Source organism: Myxine glutinosa, chromosome 12, assembly GCF_964187855.1.
Source record: "Myxine glutinosa chromosome 12, kmMyxGlut1.1, whole genome shotgun sequence".
In the NCBI taxonomy this organism is placed as follows: domain Eukaryota; kingdom Metazoa; phylum Chordata; class Myxini; order Myxiniformes; family Myxinidae; genus Myxine; species Myxine glutinosa.
The window spans coordinates 94,956,801-94,972,575 of NC_136272.1; the positions used below are offsets into that span (position 1 = coordinate 94,956,801).

Consider the following 15,775-nt stretch of genomic DNA (forward strand, 5'->3'; position numbering starts at 1 on the left):
GTTCTTTGCGTGACGGACTGACGGACTGACGGACTGACGGACTGACGGACTGACGGACTGACGGACTGACGGACTGACGGACGGAGGGACGGCGTGCAAACCTATAGTCCCCTCCGGTGTACACCGGTAGGGGACTAATAACATATGTTAATGATGATGTCATAGGTTCCTCTATTATAATGTCATAATTCGAGAAGTACAAAACTTCATCCGATCAAGATGAAATGTCTTGAGCATCATCTAGGGATAAATTGGTGGAGAAAAAATAATAATAATGATGACGTCATCAGTCACATGGTTCGGCCATATTTGTTTTAACTAACACAAAAGCCTTAAGAACCACTGAAACCACATCTTGGTGAGGGTCTGCAATCTCTGATTGCTCTTTCTTGTTATTGTTGTTATTATTATTATTATTGTTATTATTATTGTTATTAATTAATGACATTATTGTTATTATTGTTATTGTTATTATTATTGTATTGTTATTATTAATGTTATTGTTATTACTATCATTGTTATTATTAATTTTATTGTTGTTATTATTATTGTTATTATTATTGTTATTGTGGACGGAAAATTACAAATTTGCTGAAGGTATTTTGGTAATCTGGTAAAATATATATTTTTTATCGGCAGTTTTCACTTGATATGTATTGTGCATTTGTGCTTCATAATGCGGCGCCCCCTGCTGGTACTGCATTCGATGGTAGTAATCAAACGCAGCACCAGAGGTAAACACATGTTACCGGTAATTAGCACGTGCTGCTACTTCTACTACTTCGACGGTCCCAATGTTATCGTTTAGGTGGTGAACACGAACCGCCTGGCCGAAGGTGATTTGGGCAGGAACCTGTTATTCGGTCCAGGTGTTGGTGATACTTTGGGTGGGTAATCCGACCCAAACTGGACAGCTCAAAGGTAAGTGCACTCCCTTCCTGAGATCTGTCAAGACATATGGCTTACTCTCAGTCTCATATTACAATCACTACATTATTGTAAGCATTTGTTATCCTCAAAGATAAACAACTCCGTGCTTTGTCGTTATGCTGCGAGAAGATAACGTGTGTGTGTGTGTGTGTGTGTGTGTGTGTGTGTGTGTGTGTGTGTGTGTGTGTGTGTGTGTGTGTGTGTGTGTGTGTGTGTGTGTGTGTGTGTGTGTGTGTGTGTGTGTGTGTGTGTGTGTGTGTGTGTGTGTGTGTGTGTGTGTGTGTGTGTGTGAACACGAAACGGCGCGATCCATAATTTCGACCATCTAGACAGGGAAAGGGAGCGGATATGGTCGCCCACGTGGTCCAGTGTGTTCATATGGAGTAGGTGGGACAATGAATGACAACAGGTTTGCGGGTTAACTTGTGAAATGTGTTTAAATAGAGGAAACCAGATAAAGGAAAAAGTGCTCGAGTTGCTAAAGTACACTGTGATCAATGTACACACGCATGACCGTACACACACATGACCATACACACACACAGGACCGTACACACACACACACAGGACCGTACACACACACGCACATGACCGTACACACACAATGACCGTACACACACACACACATGACCGTACACACACACATGACCGTACACACACATGACCGTACACACACATGACCGTACACACACATGACCGTACACACACATGACCGTACACACACACATGACCGTACACACACATGACCGTACACCCACACATGACCGCACACACACATGACTGTACACACACACACACACACACATGACCGTACACACACACACATGACTGTACGCACACAATGACCGTACGCACACACACACATGACCGTACACACACGACCGTACACACACACACCCACATGACTGTACACACACACACACACACCCACATGACCGTACACACACACACACACACACACACACACACACATGACCGTACACACACACACACATGCCTGTACACACACATGCCTGTACACACACATGACCGCACACACACATGACCGTACACACAAACACATGACCGTACACACACATGACCGTACACACACACACACATGACCGTACACACACACGACCCTACATTCTCGGGGTCGGACATCCGGGAACTTTGTCGCTCCTGAATGCACAATGTCCGCTTAGCAACGAACTCGAATGGGGAAAACAAAGAGGAAAGACGCGTGTTGCGTGCACGTACTGTATACCTGAGTTGTACTTGTTACCTTCGCAAGTTACATGTATATTTTCGTCTTTCGATATTTCTGTAATTGCAGCCTTGGTCAAAATTTTCTGTATCTTCAATTGCACGAACAATAAAGCAAAACAGTCAGAACTTTCGTTTTATTTGATACCAAGTCAAAGCTATTGAACCTGAGAGAAGAATTCTATGGGTAAAATCTGTCAATCTCGACAAGAAAGATACCGGTACGAGAGAAACCTGTGGGTGCCCAAGTCGGATTATACCTACATTTGTTCAGCACATCACATATCGGGTTAGTGATGTCATAGTTTATTTTAGTTTATGGTAGTCATGTAAAATAGAAGCTAAAGAAAATCTAAAAAGTTAAACTGTCAATGTGATACCACTAATTTCAGCATTGGGATTGTAATGTTTTGATTGTTCCACCAACATGACTCGACTTTTAACATGTGATCTGGGCTTATGGCTACATTTAACATGTGATCTGGGCTTATGGCTACATTTAACATGTGATCTGGGCTTATGGCTACATTTAACATGTGATCTGGGCTTATGACTACATTTAACATGTGATCTGGGCTTATGGCTACATTTAACATGTGATCTGGGCTTATGGCTGCATTTAACATGTGATCTGGGCTTATGGCTACATTTAACATGTGATCTGGGCTTATGGCTACATTTAACATGTGATCTGGGCTTATGGCTGCATTTAACATGTGATCTGGGCTTATGGCTACATTTAACATGTGATCTGGGCTTATGGCTACATTTAACATGTGATCTGGGCTTATGGCTACATTTAACATGTGATCTGGGCTTATGGCTACATATAACATGTGATCTGGGCTTATGGCTACATTTAACATGTAATCTGGGCTTATGGCTACATTTGACATGTGATCTGGGCTTATGGCTACATTTAACATGTGATCTGGGCTTATGGATACATTTAACATGTGATCTGGCCTTATGGCTACATTTAACATGTGATCTGGGCTTATGGCTACATTTAACATGTGATCTGGGCTTATGGCTAAATTTAACATGTGATCTGGGCTTATGGGCACATTTAACGTGATCTGGCCTTATGGCTACATTTAACATGTGTTCTGGGTTTATGGCTACCTTTTTTTTTTTTTTTTTTTTGTATACAAGATCGAGGCTCGTGAAAGAGCTAACATTAATCACACAAAAAGACAAACTGACACACAAAACACAAAAAACAAGGGGAGCGGCAGACAAGATGGGGAGAGAGGGGGAAGGACACAAAAGAGAGGGGGAAGAAGGGGCAGGACACAAACACAACATTTGAGAGCAGGGACATCGGGAGGACTTGGGGGGAGGTGGGAGAGGAATAAAACATATGAACACTGCAAGGACTCTGGGGTGAATTACCGGGGGTAGAAAAGATCAAGGTTTTCGATGGGGGAAGATAAGAGATGGTGGTGAACAGCTGTTTTAAAGACCTGGTGGGAGGAGTGGGATTGAAGGGAGTGGGGGAGTTTGTTCCAGAGGCGGGAGAAAAGGGGAATGAAAGAGTGAAGGTGAGCAGAGAGCCTAGACTTTGGCAGTTTAACCATAAGAGTGTTGCAGGCAGATCTTGTGCGACCTGAAGGAATATTGGGGGGACAGAGCACAGAGAGAGCTGGGGGAGCAAGGCCGGAGAGGAGTCGGTAGAAGACAGAAAGACCACCAACCTGCCTGCGGTGAGTGAGTGATCATTTAATGTGATCTGGGCTTATGGCTACATTTAACATGTGATCTGGGCTAATGGCTACATTTAACATGTGATCTGGGCTTATGGCTACATTTAACATGTGATCTGGGCTTATGGCTACATTTAATGTGATCTGGGCGTATGGCTACATTTAATATGGGCTTATGGCTACATTTAATGTGATCTGGGCTTATGGCTACATTTAATGTGATCTGGGCTTATGGCTACATTTAACATGTGATCTGAGCTAATGGCTACATTTAACATGTGTTCTGGGCTTATGGCTGAATTTAACATATGATGTGGGCTTATGGCTACATTTAACATGTGTTCTGGGTTTATGGCTACATTTAACATGTGTTCTGGGCTTATGGCTGAATTTAACATGTGTTCTGGGCTTATGGCTACATTTAACATGTGATATGGGCTTATGGCTACATTTAACATGTATTCTGGGCTTATGGCTGAATTTAACATGTGATCTGGGCTTATGGCTACATTTAATGTGATATGGGCTTATGGCTGTATATATATATATATATATATATATATATATATATATATATATATATATATACATATATATATTTTAAATATTATTATTATTTTGTATACAAGATCGAGGCTCGTGAAAGAGCCAACATTAATCACACAAAAAGTCAAACCGACACATAAAACATAATAAGGGGAGCGGTAGACAAGATGGGGAGATAGGGGGAAGGACACAAACACAACATTGGAGAGCAGGGACATCGGGAGATCTGTGAGAGGGAGAGGGCTTGGGGGGAGGTGGGAGAGGTAGAAAACACATGGACACTGCAAGGACTTCCAGGAAAGAAGTTGGAATTTAAAAAAGGTGGATATGGGGTGAATTAATGGGGGTAGAAAAGATCAAGGTTTTGGATGGGGGAAAGACAAGAGACGGTGGTGAACAGCTGTTTTAAAGACCTGGAGGGAGGAGTGGGATTGAAGAGAGTGGGGGAGTTTGTTCCAGAGGTGGGAGAAAAGAGGAATGAAAGAGTGAAGGTGAGCAGAGAGTCTTGATTTTGACATAAGAGGGTTGCTGGCAGATCTTGTGCGGCCTGTAGGAATATTTTGGGGACAGAGCACAGAGAGAGCTGGGGGAGCAAGGCCAGAGAGGAGTCGGTAGAAGACAGAAAGACCACCAACCTGCCTGCGGTGATTGAGTGAAATGCCCTTGGATTTAGCTTCATCGCGGGAGATTCCAATGATTCTGAAAGCTTTGGGTTCAACAGCGTGAAGCCGAGCTAGGTGTGAGGCAGGAGCACCAGCTCAGAGCGGAGAACAGCATTCCATTGAGATTTATTTACATAATACATACCATTTAACATGTGATCTAGGCTTATGGCGGAATTTAACATGTGTTCTGGGCTTATGGCTGAATTTAACGTGTGCTGGGCTTATGGCTAAATTTGACGTGTTTTGGGCTTATGGCTGAATTTAAGATGTGTTCTGGGCTTATTGCTGAATTTAACATGTATTCTGGGCTTATGGCTGAATTTAACATGTGTTCTGGGCTTTTGGCTGAATTTAACATGTTTTCTGGGCATATGTCTGAATTTAACATGTGTTCTGGGATGAGGGCTAAATTTAACAGAAGCCATGCCAAGGCCGAATTTACTTTTTTTTTTAGTCCGATAATCCATTTTTTGGGGGGAGTCGATTTATAACCTGACATTTGTTTCTCTCCCCACCATCAATTAGATGTAAATTTACATGTAACTTTATTTCAGCTAACTTGAGTAAGAAGACACTTAACTTTTTACACGAATCAGCTGAATGCTGGTAGGGACAAGAATCAAGCCCAATTAATTGCAGTTTCACTCAATACCTGGCCAATGCCTCACCTGGCAAATGTTCCGTATACTGAAAGGACATTGCAAACAGTTTGATGAACTAAATGTATAAATAATTCAACCAAAATAAAGCGACAGATGAGCAAGTATGTTTCCGAAAGCGAGAGTCGTGCACAAGGGAACGACGATAATACGTGTGATCATGGGGTAAATGGCTTTGGTTTTCCCCTTTGCCAATATGGCGATCGCGTATCCAAGCAAAATCACGTGATTGTGACGTCACGCCCACCCATCGAATTGACAGCCGTACATACACAACCATACATTTACATTATTAACAACCGTACACACACATGACCGTACATTGTTAACAACAATACACACACAACCATACATTATTCATGACCGTACATTGTTAACAACCATACACACACAACCATACATTATTAACAACCGTACACACACATGACCGTACATTGACAGACATACACACATCATACATTAACAACCGTACACACACAACCATACATTATTAACAACCGTGCACACACATGACCGTACATTGTTAACAACCATACACACACAACCATACATTATTAACAACCGTACACACACATGACCGTACATTGACAGACATACACACACCATACATTAACAATCGTACACACACAACCATACATTATTAACAACCGTGCACACACATGACCGTACATTGTTAACAACCATACACACACAACCATACATTATTAACAACCGTACACACACATGACCGTAGATTGACAGATGTACACACACCATACATTAACAACCGTGCACACACAACCATACATTATAAACAACCGTACATGCATAACCATACATTATTAACAACTGTACACATACAACCATACATTATTAACAACCTTACACACACAACCATACATTATAAACAACCGTACATGCATAACCATACATTATTAACAGCTGTACACATACAACCATACATTATTAACAACCTTACACACACAACCATACATTATTAACAACCGTACACACACACCATACATTAATAACAACCATACACACACAACCATACATTAATAACAACCGTACACACACATGACAGTACATTGACAGCCGTACACACACAACCATACATTGTTAACAACCATACACGCATGACCGTACATTGTTAACGGCCACACACACACACAACCTTACATTGTTAATAGCCATACACACATAACCGTACATTTACAGCCGTACACACATATCCGTACATTAAGAGCCGCACACACATAGCCGTGCATTGTTAGCAGCCGTACACGCCTAGCCGTACATTGTTAACAACCGTACATTATCAGCCGTACACACATAGCCGTACATTGTTAACGGCCGTACAAACATAGCAGTGCATTTTTAACAGCCGTACACACTTAACCGCACATACAGAACCAATCATTGTTAACAACTGTCGCTGTGCTCAAAACCCTCACGGTGGCTTGTAATGATGCGGGGAGGAGGGGTTCGGGGCTTCCGGGTTCAATCCCAGAGTGTGTTAATTTGTTGTTTAGTTGTGATGTAAAATACAGTGCATTCAGAAAGTATTCAGACCCTTCACTTTTTTCACATTTTGTTATGTTGCAGCCTTATTCTGAAATCGTTTAAATTCATTTTTTCCCTCATCAATCTACCCTCAATACCCCATAATGACAAAGAGAAAACAGGATTTTAGAAAGTTTTGCAAATTTATTAAAAAGAAAAAACTGAAATATCACATTTACGTAAGTATTCAGACCCTCAACTCAGTACTTAGTTGAAGCACCTTTGTTCAGCGATTACAGCCTCGAGTCTTCTTGGGTATGACGCGACAAGCTTTGCACACCTGGATTTGTGGATTTTCTGCCATTCTTCTCTGCAGATCCTCTCAAGCTCTGTCAGGTTGGATGGGGACCGTCGGTGGACAGCCATTTTCAGGTCTCTCCAGAGATGTTCGATTGGGTTCAAGTCAGGGCTCTGGCTGGGCCACTCAAGGACCTTCACAGAGTTGTCCCTAAGCCACTCCTGCATTGTCTTGGCTGTGTGCTTATGGTCATTGTCCTGTTGGAAGGTGAACCTTCGGCCCAGTCTGAGGTCCTGAGCACCCTGTTTCAGGTTTTCATTAAGCATATCTCTGTACTTTGCTCCATTCATTGTTCCCTCAACCCTGACAAGTCCCCCTGTCACTGCTGCTGAAAAGCACCCCCACAGCATGATGCCGCCACCACCATGCTTCACCGTTGGGATGGTATTGGGCAGGTGATGAGTGGTGCCTGGTTTCCTCCAGACATGACGCTTAGAATTGAGGCCAAACAGTTCAATCTTGGTTTCATCAGACCACAGAATCTTGTTTCTCACAGCCTGAGAGTCCTTCTGGTGCTTTTTTGCAAACTCCAAGCGGGCTTTCACGTGTTTTTCACCGAGGAGAGGCTTCCATCTGGTCACTCTGCCATAAAACCCAGATCGGTGGAGTGTTGCAGTGATGGTTGTCCTTCTGGAAGTTTCTCCCATCTCCACACAGGATCTCTGGAGCTTAGCCAGAGTGACCATCGGGTTCTTGGTCACCTCTCTAACCAAGGCCCTTCTCCCCCGATTGCTCAGTTTGGCCGGGCGGCCAGCTCTAGGAAGAGTCCTGGTTGTTCCAAACCTTTTCCATTTAAGAATTATGGAGGCCACTGTGCTCTTGGGAACCTTCAATGCAGCAGAGAATTTTTATTGTAGGCTTCCCCAGATCTGTGCCTCGACACAATCCTGTCTCTGAGCTCTGCAGGCAGTTCCTTCGACCTCCTGGCTTGCTTTTTGCTCTGATATGCATTGTCAGTTGTGAGACCTTATATAGACAGGTGTGTGCCTTTCCAAATCATGTCCAATCAATTGAATTTACCACAGGTGGACTCCAATAAAGGTGTCGAAACATCTCAGAGATGATCCACAGAAATAGGAGGCACCTGAGCTAAATTTCAAGTGTCATAGCAAAGGGTATGAATACTTATGTCAATGTGATATTTCAGTTTTTTCTTTTTAATAAATTTGAAAAACTTTCTAAAATCCTGTTTTCTCTTTGTCATTATGGGGTATTGAGTGTAGATTGATGAGGGAAAAATGAATTTAAACGATTTCAGCATAAGGCTGCAACATAACAAAATGTGAAAAACGTGAAGGGGTCTGAATACTTTCTGGATGCACTGTATGTGTAAAGCCTGCTACCAGCATAGTTTAAAAATGTATCATTTTGCTATAACAATAATAAAAAAAATAGGGGCAATACCCCTGTCGCTCACCTGGTGGAATAAACAGTATACAACACTGACTAAAGGTATTTTAAACCAATTTCAATGGTTGCTAGGAGACAGGGCAGCATGTAGAATCATACTAACATGATCATAAGACTTTAAACAAACAAACAAAAAACCGATTTTGTGGGGGACTTCCCCCCCCCCCCTCCCCTCTCCACCACCCCGTATACCTCCTCAGACCCCAATTATTCTAATGCACTGAACAAACTGGTAAATCACGAGTGATTATGGTTGCGGTAAAGTTTCATCAGAATTGTGTGTGTAGTTTCTGAGAAAAAAGCAAATGCCTTTTTTGTGGGGGGGGGGGGGGCAGGGGGCAACCCCACCCCCCTGCACTCCCTCAAGTGCTGTTTTTTATTATTATTATTATTATTATTTTTTTTTTATATGCCTTGAACAAATTTTGACACATCATGGGTGTTGAAGGTTGTTGTCACGTTTCATCAAAATTGTGTGTGTAGTTTCTGAGGAGAAAGGAAGTACCTATTTTTTTTGGGGGGGGGGGGGGGGCGGGACCAAAGATTGTGGGATGTATTACAGCCAGGTTAGTGGACTTCTAAGCAGATGACAATTTATGCAGAGAGAACGTTCATGTGGATGGAGCAGAAAAAGGATCAGCAAGAGCAGCATTGCAGATTTATAGGACTTGTGCACTGATACCACCTGGGACTGTCATATAGAATCAGTCTTGGATTTCCGGAAACCTCTCCACCTTCTCAAGTGAGAGACACAATATCCTGAGTGAAGAGTTGGGTACACAAGATTGGGTAACAAACGCAGAATTGTGGAATTCTGCCTGCTCATGAGAGTCAGCTGTGGTGATGCTTGGACTGAGGGAAGGGATGAAGGGGCAGCATACTCCAGATAGACTTGACGAGGCATCACCAGGTCTTCAAAAGAGGCGACAGGGTTTAGATTTCAGCCTTGAGGTTGGCCAGATGGTGTTTTCTGGCTATCATCAGAGTTGACACACTTGTTCCGGGTTTTGTGGAATGACCTGAGGTCTTTATAAGTGATGCCCTAAACTTAAAGTGTTAATACCTCTCAGATGTGCAAGAGGAACACGTTATTAGCTCAACACTGTGCAACTCTGAGCAGATTCAATGTTCAAGGTTTGAACCCTGGAAACTGCTTCCTTGCATATCTTTGAAAGTTGATGATACTCGTGTAAAAATACAAAATTAACCCTTTGCATCAAATTCTTCTTTAAAATACTCTGATAATCAAAGTTAGACACTTTCTAAAGAGTGGAACATTTAACTTTTTGGGGAAGTTGTCACATCAGCAATTATTAGTTTTCACAACATGTCCACATTGTATCGACAAAAATTTCTGAGGCATCATGCATCCCCTTTTGCCTTCCTTTCTGCTTCCCTGTGAAAACCATCCCTCCTCCTTTTTACCAAATATTTAAGGCTCAGTATAAGAACATGTGCATTACATCAGAATGCACCACCCCCTTGGATGATCATTAAGCCAGGTGTCTCATCTGCATGCATTAGTTGGTAGAAGATGTTGACCCACGCATGAACCCGAGAATGACTTCTAATGTGTAATTTCCTTATGTATCCCAAAAGGGGAAGTTTTGAAGCGCATTTGTGCCAAAAGTTCATCGATATCGACTCAAATTAAAGGGGAAGGCAAAACGTGTTTTTTGTGCCTCGCCTTTGATCCCTTAAATTCAGAAAATTCAGAGCCGTTGATCCAGCGTCTTTTACACCATTTTATTTAACATGTTACATTAGTTCTTCGTCTGTTTTTGTCATTTGATGTCCTGAAAACAGCACGTTTTCCATTTGGAATGATTTTCAATTTTTGTTCGACTGCCACGTTGGCAGAGTAAAAATAAAAATCGCACCCATGTCTGAACGAATCGGTTCAGTTTGGAATTTTTAGTATGAAATAGGCAAAGCCCAGAAACGAATGAAACCCTTCAGAACTCCCCTTTAGAATTAAACACTGTGGGTTAGTGTTACGGATTCGTCACTTCTGTTGTTGTGGTTTTCATCCACTGTAAACATTGTTGATTCCATGTACTATTATTGTTTTCAAAAGGTTTATTGTTTATGAACTGTTTCCAAAAGGTGAAAAAGTTAGAGTTTAAAAGAAACAGGAAACCAGATCGGGAACCGGATGACGACGAAGACGAAGAGGAGAAAAAGAAGGTGGAGCGAGTGAGTCGGACAAGAAGGAGCCGAGCTACTTGGAGGTCTGGAGCGAACGTTGACGAACGAGAGTCACGAATGAACTTTTGGTTTCCCGGGAAAGGGATTCCTGCGACAGAGTTGTCATCGCTGTGACAGATAAACCTGCATGACAGGTTTTGCGGTCGATTCCGGAGAGAATAATCAGAGGGCCGTTACGCCTCGAACGGGCCATCAGCCATTTCGACTCGCGCGCTTTGCGCATCGCGCAAGGTCTTTGCTTTGCTTCAACCATTTTCACTGCATTCAGACGTTAATCGTGTGTGTGTGCGTGTGCGTGCGTGTGCGTGCGCGCGCAACGTGGCTTTTGAAGGTTAATTTGCGGTTCGCCAATTTGGAGCCGTGAAACGTCCATACCCGAGGGTGTGATTTCCCAGTTGCCTGGAGGGCGCCTTTGCGCAGCTTTGGCTGGGTGACTGTGACTGTCATCCAAACGGGATACTGGTCGATTAGACATCGTTCTGACGATCGCTGGAGCGGATCGACTTTGGCTTGAAACCGGAATCAACCTTGGTTTGAAGCCGGGAAAGAGATTGGGAATGTTCTTGTTTCACTCACTTGGAGCACAGTGAGTTATGTATTACGAAACTGATGGTACCATCATAGGATATATATTGATTGTACTTTTGATTACTATTATTGTTGTACTGTTATTCTTGTGTGATCTTAATACAATATTTGTTTGTTGGTAACAATTGGTGTGGCTTCACCATTGATCTTTGACATACAGAATAACACTCTCGGGGCTCGGAGGTACACTGTGACCAGGGGGTTGGGGAGGAGCACGTAACAGTTATATTTGTTCCTTCTTCATTTTTTTGATTTACGGACATATATTGAAGAAATTCTTCCTCTTCAGCCAAATATTGAAGCGGCTTCACCTCTTAAAAATAATCTCGCTTGTCTCTGTGCATACGTGATTGGGACCAATTCAGGGCCAAAGTACTGCTAAACTACAGGTTCGTTCAAAATTTACATTTTTGTATACAGAATCGAGGCTTGTGAAAGAGCTAACATTTATCACACACACAAAAAAAATCAGAGACACACAAAGTATATAATAAGGGGAACAGTAGACAAGATGGGGAGAGAAGGGGAAGCACACAAACACAACATTTGAGAGCAGGGACATTGCGAGATCTGTGGGAGGGAGAGGGCTTGGGGGGGAGGAGACGTGGGAAGGGGGGGGGGGTGGGGAGAAGTATAAAACACAAGGACACTGCAAGGACTTCCAGGAAGGAAGTTGGTATTTCAAAAAAGTGTATAAAACCACCTTTGAAGGCCATTTTTCCCTGCAGAGCAGGGGTTGGCCTTTTTCGGGCACCATGGTCCCTGTTTGAAGCAATGTTTTATGGCCGGATGCTCTTCCTGCCGCCAACCCTGTTGGTCGCATCTTGCAACACACAGGGAATTACCAGTGAACTGGTACTCAATTTTCCAACCTCGGAAGGATGACAGGCTGAGTCAACCCCCCTGGCGTTAATTCAGCGATCGACCGGGATTCGAACCCAGGATCCTAGGATCCCAAGCCGGCACCATAACCGCTAAGCCAACATCAGGCTGTGGTTTCAAAAAAGTGTATCTGGGGTGAAATTAGCGGGGGTAGAAAAGATCAAGGTTTTGGATGGGGGAAGATAAGAGATGGCAGTGAACAGCTGTTTTAAAGACTTGGAGGGAGGAGTGAGATTGAAGAGAGTGAGGGAGTTTGTTCCAGAGGCGGGAGAAAAGAGGAATGAAAGAGTGAAGGTGAGCAGAGTCTTGATTTTGCCAGTTTAGCCATAAGTGGGTTGCACGCAGATCTTGTGCGACCTGTAGGAATATTTGGGGGACAGAGCTCAGAGAGAGCTGAGGGAGCAAGGCCGGAGAGGAGTCGGTCGAAGACAGAAAGACCACCTACCTGCCTGCGGTGAGTGAGTGAAAGGCCCTCTCAATCAGCTTCATCGCGGGAGATTCCAATGATTCTGAACGCTTTGGTTTCAACAGCGTGAAGCCGAGCCAGGTGTGAGGCAGGAGCACCAGCCCAGACATTTGTGGACAGGCAGAAGTGAACCAATTGCTTAATCCCGCTTTTCGATTCACGTGCGCGGGGTAATGAGGAAATTAATAAACATTAAATAAAAATATAAGAACACCTCAACGATGTCCCTGTGCCGGCACACACCTCTCATTCCCACTCTCCCTTCTCTTCGCACACCTCCACAGTCAAATTGAGTAAATTAACTCATCGATTTAAATAATGGGGTGTGGATAACGCACAAGCACATGGTGTACTCCTGTGTCCAAGTTCTTTGCATTACCTTGTTCCCATATGTGGTATTGATGTGTTGAAGCAAGTGACGTCACGTTGCCTTTCAAACCACTAAATCGCGACGCCTTTTCGTTTTGGAAAAAACGTCACATCCTTACAGAAGTGAACTACAGTGAGGAACTCTGAATAATATAAAAGTGTAGAATTTTAAAGGAAAACGGGAAACTATTGCATTTGTTCACATAATGTTTTTATAATAATAATAATGATAGTAATCATAATAATAATAGTAATAATAATGTTTGGAGAACAACCCTAAGCAAGCTTATGATCTAAATATCACGTTATTTTTGACAAAACAAGCTGTCATGTCAGATAAGATTCTGAAGAAGAAAACCTAACCACTTGGATATGAATCACCATGATTTTATCTGAAGCCGTATATTTGGAGAACGTGATGAGAGAGAGATAAAAGCACTAGGCCGAGAGCGAAGTTTTTCAGAGGAAGACAGCGGTTTACTCGGAGTGGCTTTGTGTGTCCCTGGTCTTACCGCGGGTCACAGCAGGATCCTGTGGCCTGTACTAACTCTATAAAATGTATCTTGGTCATTGCCATTTGCTACTGAAAAACTCGTGGAACAATTGATGACATTTCAGCCGAATAGTCACTGCATTATTGAGAACTAAAAACTCTAGTCTTGGCTCATTGAATACGTGTTTGTGCTCTGTATTCAAAATACTGAGGAGGGTGACGTGGAAACTTGTACCAAGGAAGAGGCCATTTGGCCCATCATGCCTGTGCTGTGTATCCACAGCCTATTACATTCTTCCAAAACTGTACTGATATATATATATATATATATATATATATACATTTACTGAACAAACACATCCTTATGAGTAGTTCGTAACCATTTTTATTTGCAGGGTACCAGATATGGTGATGAAAGGTTAAACAGAATTTAATTGCGCATAGTCTGTGTGGCGTGTGCATGCTTGGTATCCTGAGGTATTGATTTTTCTGAGTTGTGGGTGTTAAGTGTCAACATGTCTGTGTTGAGGCAACCCTCACCTAACCACCCTTTCCACCCCACCGAAAAAGAAAGAGGAATAAATCCCCATATGCGTAACGGTTGATGTCCTGTCTGTGATGTATCCCTTTACCCACGCCTTCCCCTGTTGCCTGTGTTGGACTGTTTGCGGTGTGGGTGGGGTTTGTGCCATGCAGCGTGTGCACGCGCCTGTGTAATGGGGTTGGGGTTATTATTGTTGTATTTCCCCGGACAGCTCTCTCGAACAAGCCCGCGGCACGGAGACATTCGATCGATGACCCAGGAGTGGTCCAAGATCCCCCACATGCAGGATGGTGTACCCCCACCGTCGCAAAGTCAAGGCCATGGCAGAGTTGGAAAGGGCCAGTCCATCGAGACGGATTGGTCTTCTGACCGTCACTGTGCTGCCCTGACGAATTTGGGAAGCGGGGTAGATTTGGGCCCTGACTTGCATTGAGGCGAAGAGGTGTCCCCGATAGTTTCTGGGGTTGGGGTTGATGGATGTGGTGGTGGAATAGCCATGATAGGCCTGGATGGCAGGATGGCCTAGAGGTGGTATGCACACCCCTCTGAGCCGTCTATCCTAGATTCAAAGGACTATTTGCCACCATTCCTTGCATAATTGCCCACTTTTCAAAAAATACATTTTTATTGTTCATAATCACAATCTAACTGAAGACAAGATGGCCAGCTTTCCGTGCATGCTTTGGAGAGGCTGCTCCCTCTGCTGGCAGTGTGTCATGAAGACGGTTTATAGTCGGATATGACTCCATGGTAGAAGAGTTCTGGAGTTATCAGCTGAATTTGCGATTCTTGTCTTTGTTTAGGTTCTGCTGCAGGATTTTTGGAGGAGGAAGCAAGATTTTTCACTTCTTTTAACAAGTAGAGCATACTTGTGTTTTTACAGATGGAGCAGGATCCATAATGAAGCAATCACCTATTTTTGCTTCGCGGCCATCATTTATACTCCCGAGATGTATTTTGCTGTCAGAACCCAGTGGTGGTGCAGTAATTGTGATTGTGCTTTTGAGAACTGTGAAGGATAACGAAGATTTACAAATTATTTCAAACATTTGGTGCAATTGTTGAACCCTCCACCTCTAACCATAAATGCCCCCCCCCCCCTTATATGTTCCCTTACAAGGACCTTCGACACAGGGGGGAGGTCATTTGGCCCATCAAAGCATCCACTAATATGACCAACCTGCAGTTGTTTGTCCGTGCTCTATCGTTTTCAATGCTGAGCGT

General features: G+C 43.2%; 1 protein-coding gene across 2 annotated transcripts in view; it reads left to right on the forward strand.

Moving 5' to 3' along the window:
• Positions 1–699: 699 nt before the first annotated feature.
• LOC137437637 (uncharacterized) overlaps positions 700–15,775 on the forward strand; it is a 172,865-nt gene continuing 157,789 nt past the window's right edge. Inside the window, exon 1 of one of the 2 annotated variants that reach the window (XM_078766105.1) lies at positions 700–921. The gene's annotated coding sequence lies outside the window, so the exon portion shown is untranslated. The remainder of the gene's footprint in view (positions 922–15,775) is intronic. The other variant, XM_078766106.1, reaches the window with a different exon arrangement.